Source organism: Lepeophtheirus salmonis, chromosome 3 (assembly GCF_016086655.4).
Source record: "Lepeophtheirus salmonis chromosome 3, UVic_Lsal_1.4, whole genome shotgun sequence".
In the NCBI taxonomy this organism is placed as follows: Eukaryota; Metazoa; Arthropoda; class Copepoda; order Siphonostomatoida; family Caligidae; genus Lepeophtheirus; species Lepeophtheirus salmonis.
In genome coordinates, this window is record NC_052133.2 from 32,888,335 (window position 1) to 32,894,927 (window position 6,593).

The 6,593-nt window shown below is 31.1% G+C and overlaps 1 pseudogene; it reads left to right on the forward strand.

Moving 5' to 3' along the window:
* Positions 1 to 902: 902 nt before the first annotated feature.
* Positions 903 to 1,050, forward strand: LOC121115510 (U1 spliceosomal RNA; annotated as a pseudogene).
* Positions 1,051 to 6,593: the final 5,543 nt, after the last annotated feature.

Genomic DNA, 6,593 nt, shown 5'->3' on the forward strand with positions numbered 1-6,593 from the left:
GACTTAATCAGATGTAACCATTGTGGTTAACTAAATATCATGCTAGAATATCAATTTTAAAACATTCTAAAAAGTTCCGATGAAAAAATTGAATAATGTTAAACAAAACTACACAGATACCTTAGGTTTGGGACTTATCCTTCGAAATGAAAAACGATGCTGGATAAAAAAAATATCCAACATGCTAGGAGTTGAATTTAAATACTCCAGTTTATAAATATGAACTCTTTCATCAAAAGTCCGCAATCAAGTTAATATTTTTATTTTATCTTTCAAACAACTCCAGATTTTTTTCCTAATTCAATAATAATAATTCATGTTAAGATAGAGTTAGTTAGGAAATATGTTCATAATTAATTACGAGTATAAAGTTTGAAAAAAGTATTTTTCTTATACCACAGGGGTGTAAATATAAAAGAGAGGACTGTACATCCCCACAGGATATTAAACTAGGGGAGGAAGTATGGTTTAGAATCATACTCCAACCCTCAAAGTTCAAATAAATAATTAGAATATCTTATTTTTTAAATATAACCATAAGACTTGTTTGATTTTCAACTTTTTTCGAATTTTGATTATGAGTAAAGCGGAAAAGTTGACTTGGGGTATAAAGTTTACATATACAAAATTACATTGTTCTACGAGGTCTCATCTTTAGGTCGCATATCTCGATCATATTATCATAAAAACTATTTACTTAGTGAATATGGATACATTTTTAGTTATGTTGCATAACAATGTTTATATTGCCATTTTTCTAACTTATAAAAAGTGTTCAAAAAAATGGGGAAAAAGTCTAGCAAATTTGAAAAACCTGTGTAATAGTGCGTATCCTTTTTTAACATTTTCCGGGAGAAAAGATCAAAATTTCCTGATGGTATTCTCTCGTTTGCTCAATTATTATACTTAACTGGATATAAGGTCAGCCGTGATCAATAAGGTGGTTCCTTAGGAGCGAGGGCCTTCCATGACACTCTGGTAGGCTTGACCTCCTTTATCATCTCAAATGTGGATAACTGGATAGCATAATTTCTGGCTGGGAAAAGCCCTATAAGTTAAAATAATGTATATCATAATTAAAACAGCAAAATAATTGTTTATGCTGTATTTTAATCCTTATAGGTGAAATAATTTAAATAAAATGTATTACCTAAAGATGACATCGTAGAAAAATAAAATTTTGTATAGACAATTTTTCGTACCATATACAACTTTTCCCCACTACCTGTGATCGAAATTCGAAAAGTTGAAAATCAAACCGGTTTTATAACCATATTACTATATTTTGATCAATGGTTTGATAAATAAAAATTCAAACTTCAAAACGTAAAATTATTTACGTTTTCTTTACCAATGGTCATTTTTCAGTAAACTTGTTGTGGCTCAGTCTCTTTTTTTAATAGACTACAAGGCCTAAAAAAGATTGAGTCAGTATAGCAAAATAATCACAAAATATCTACAGGGTGTTACTTTTTTTTTTTTTTTTTTTTTTTTTGCAGTATTTTTGTGCCGAATTTCTCCCTGTGGTTATTTTTTGCCTTACAACCTGTTCCATAACCGCTTTTCTTGTGGTCTTAATTTTAGACCCATGTTTAAACAGTAAATGTGGACCAAAAGTTTAGACGATCAGCTTATATCGAAATGAGTCACTTCATATACGATCATTTTATCAGTTTGCTCATTCTAAATCACAATTATTGTCATCAAATAAAGTTAATTAAAATATCAATCTAATACTTTGCTTTAGATGAGATCGATAAAAAACCATTTTTTTATAGGATTATCCATAGAACGAATTAAATCTGTACAAAAACAATTATAATATTCTTTGCACGGTAAAAATTTTGCGAAACAAATTTGCCCACACGGCTCCCATAAAAGAGTCATTGCTGAGACTAAAAAATATATTGTCCTCGCCTTGACCATAACCTACATTACAATGTCAAGATGGTTAAAATCAAGAGGTAGACTAAAAGTGCTCAAACAAATCTTTGTACCATTTTTGCAGCTTTATTTGCAGTGGGGGCAATATTTCTAATATGAATAACAAATTAACTACTCACAATTCTCTTTATGCAATGATGTTAAATTTAATGGAACTCTAATTCTGGATCACCCTGTAAAAATATCTCCGTCATCAATTTGCATTAAAAATATCTGTCTAACATAAAAACAGTTCATCTGATAATATTAGAGACAATTGGAAAATATTTATTTAGTTCTTGTATTACTATTCTGATTTTAAGTTTGATAAGCATAATGAAAGATACATTTTTTTAGAAAAGTAAAAATAAAGTATGTCAAAATAATTTGGACTAAAACCTACAGCTTACATCTCGTACTTAATGTTCAAAATGCAGATTTTTGATTGAGAGTTTTCGATGATTTATTATCTTATTTATTTATCAATTTTACTTATTCAAAATCTTTTTAGTTTATTCTAATTCTAGTAGTAAGTCTGACACGCTGGTAACAAATCTGTAATAAGTATTTGTTATTAAATTTCAAAATAAATGTTAATTTTAAACATACAATTTAAATATCAAAAAACCAACTTTTTAATAATATTTTGTTTAAAAAAGAATAACATTGTTTATTGACAGTTAAATTACATTTTCTCGACAGTAAATAATCCCATGTTTGAAATTAACACACCAATAGAATTTTTGCAGATAATATTTGCGTTTTTATTTCAATTACTCATATTTAAATAAGGTAGAAAAATTCAAATCGAAAATCATCGAAAGTCAGAATTAAATATTCGTAATGAATGCATCCAGGGTTACTAAAATTAGATATTTAACTTTAAAAAATTGGTTTGGGTTGGTTAATATCACGTCGTTACATTTGTTGTATCACTTAACCTTTCATATAAATAGAAAAAAAGGCCTGAAATCAGTATGTTGTTAGCCAATTCTTCCCAACTATCAAATTATAATTCATTTATTGTCGAAAAGTCTTTACAGCATAACAAGAGCTAATTATTGTTCAACCAATCAACGTTCAGAACACTGATTAGCAAAAAGAAGCAAAAATATTGTATACCTCACAACAAAATACACAGTATATTTTTATGTTAGCGAGGTATCGCTGTGGTTATGATCTATCAATTATTTTAAATATAGAAGCCTCATCTCTGGAAGGAATTATTTGAGCCGAATAAATGGTTTAATGGCATTTGATCGCCCTCCGCCCCCCCCCAATTTTTTTTTACCTTTTCAAGTTAAACAATGCAGTTATATGGACATTTATAATAGTTTATTTTCCTTCTAGTGCCGTAACTACAGATTTGATATGTTGAAGGGGGATGATTGTAGTGACCATGGATGACTCATCATTAATAGACAAATAAATACTACTAATGCATCTATTATTGGAAGCCTAGTCTAACCTGTGCCTCTCTACGAATCTTCGAGTTTTATTAAATATTTGTGTTCATTCTTTTTTATAATAATTATACTCAACGTCCACTAACTCATATTTTTTTAACCTGAAGCCTTTAGAAGCTTGTGTGAAATGTATTTGTAAAAATTTAAGAAAAAATATATATTTAAAATAATTTAGTTTATTGATATTTATTATTGTCTGACTTTTCAATTTTCATTCCGATGAGAAAGGGTTTTATGAAAATAAAGCGATAATTTTTGTCTAATTTTTTTTTTTTTTTTTTGCCTCCAAAAACATCACCCTTAGTTTTTTTATTTGATAACTAATGGGAGTATCCGGCATTTTTGGAGTTATTAGGAGTCAAAAACAGAGAGGCAGACAAAACTACAGCTTATTCATATAGATTAATACTTCCCTTTAATATACTTCATCATCTAACGTATAGCTTACTATGATTTTTTTTTTTTAAATATGTCATTTTTATTTTAAACATGACGCGCTAAGCTTTAGCTGCACACACTAGTTGTTATATTGTTATTTCTTAAATCAAGTAGTCAGACAATTTTTAAGAAATGAAACGCACACTGAAAAATGATGTCTCAACAAACATCCAGACAAAAAACTTTGCTTTATTACATTGATTGAACAGTCCAATATTTTAAGCTTCTTCTTGATAAAAGTGTCACTACCATAATTTTATGGTAGTTTTTTTGGCAACTGTGAATCAATCGACTGAGGGAGTAGACTTATCAGGCATAGGTGCTACGGGGAAGGGGGTAATAACCTCTTGCCCTTCCCTATTTCTTAAAAAACGACAAGAATGAGTGGTGTTATAATTAGGGACGTACTGATACCAAATTTTCAGGGGGTTCCGCTTTCCATCTCAATGGACGATTCCAATTCCTAATTGTTTATAAAGGAATTTCATAAACAAATAACAAAATTGTTTACTTTTTTTTTATCTTTAACTTTTTATTAATTACAGACAAAAAAAAATAAACCATAAATTTATCATTCATGATTAATTGTTAATAAATTATAGAAAGTTAAATACTCTCCATGCTAACGATTCAATTAATTTCCGGTTGGCTCATATAAGGAAGTTTGACACCCCTTTCTTGTTAGATATTTATAGTCAGCTTCTTCACCTCTCGGCCTCTGATATAATTTGAACTGCCTCACTGCTAAAAAAAATACTTGCGACACAAACAAAAGGCTATTTTATTTTATTTTACTGGTTCGTCCTACATAAGATTAAATGGTCTTGAACAGTCTCCAGTTCCTAACTGAGTTTTATATGCTTGCCCTAGGGTTTGAAATATTTATAAGCCTGCGCTCAAGTCCGGACTCATTTTTTTAACGGATCGGGCACGGATACTGATGACTCGAACTTGACTCAGAAAAGATGTACTCGACTTTAGTTTTGTTATAAACAATATTATTCGACAAACATACAGAAAGGAAATATTTCGTTAAAAAGTCACTTTATGTTTTCAAAGTAAAACGCTTAGCCCAACTCCTACCCTTACAGACTTTTTGAACGAATCATGGTACAATTCAAATGTATGGGGCACAGAAAATGTGGTTATTTCGAAATGGTTACTTTCAAGTAGATTTTCCATTGCAAACCTTAAAATTTGTATAATCTTCTTACTTCCCCAACCTTCTTTTCTCTTTTTGAATTTATCCTAAACGACAGCGATTGTAACCGTAATTTTATCTCCTCCCATGAACTCAAATAAATAAAAATATTATTCTAATAAAATATGCATAGGTATCGGCAGTATTGCCCCAATTCCGATATTTCAAAAATTGGCCGATTCTTACCGATTCCAATATTGTTTCTGATGAATCGGTACACCCATATTTATCATTTTACATGTAATCAATACAGTATATTCAAAAATTGATGGTGGTATAAAAAATATCCGTAGTTAAAAAATTGATTTTTGGTCGGAATAAGATAAAATTTGTCTGATACAATCATTAGGCAACATTGTTTTTTTCTGATGCAATAATTTTCAATGATTGCATCATACTTCAGTATAAAAGGGCTCAGAAAACACCACAGGATGTTAGTTGAAATTCAATATCCGAAATGGTGAGAAAACACTCTTTGGAGACCAGGGACAAGGCTGTTGGCATGATAGAGGGTGGATCAAGCCAGAGAGACGTTGCTAAAAAGTTACAAATTCCTCTCAGGACTATTGAGAATTGGTGTAAGAAAAGAAAGGATGGACAAATCCTTGTAAATTAGAAGGGTTGAGGAAGGAAGAAAAAAATTAGTCAAGTTCCCAAACTGGTGATTTCAAAATCTCTTACCAAAAACAGGCGATCCACAAGGAAACTTCCAGCAAGATTGACTTCAAAAGTCTATCCAATATCCAAGTCATCTGTTCACAACTACCTGAGGCACCCTTGAATGCTTTGCCATAAACCTCGTCTGCACCCCAAACTTTCAGAAAACCAAAGGAAGGCTCGGCTTCAATTCTGTCGTGAGCAGAAACACTGGAATGCAGATGACTGGAAATGTATCCTCTTCAGTGATGAAAGTCCATTTGAGCTATTTGATGCCGCAAATACTCAAACAGATCAGGTTTGGGCAAGAGATAAGGGAGATGTGGAACCCACTGCAACTGTGAAATTTCCTCTGGAAAGTCAGGTTTGGGCCGTTATCAGCCACCAGCTAGTGTCAGATCTTCACCTGATTCCACGAAAACAAACTGTGACGGCCGAAAAAAACTGAGATCCTTGTTTAATGTCAGCTTTGTCTCACACTGAAGAAACGTACCTCCTTTGAAGAGGAAAATGTGATCAGTTTCTACTGCTGAATTGATTCCGGCGCTCCTAGTAAGGAGTCTTCCATTAATTTCATCAATATCATGAGTCTGCAATGAGTGCAGTATTGAGCAACGATCCCCCTCTTTAAAGTGTATGTACATTAACAGATAAGAAAATGATGACTCTGAAAAATCATCAAATTTTTATTTTCTAAAGTTATCGTCTAGTCATATATGTATTTCCTTCATTTTTTATGCTTCGTATGTACACTTGTGATAACAATAAAATCATGGATAGATTATTAATCAGACTGAACCTTGTTTATTTAATCGAAAATGATGCCATTAACTTACGCATTTCAAAGTCCTTTGCAATTTTCTCCCCTTCCAAGATAATTTCGTTTTGTATATTTTTAAAAACTTCAT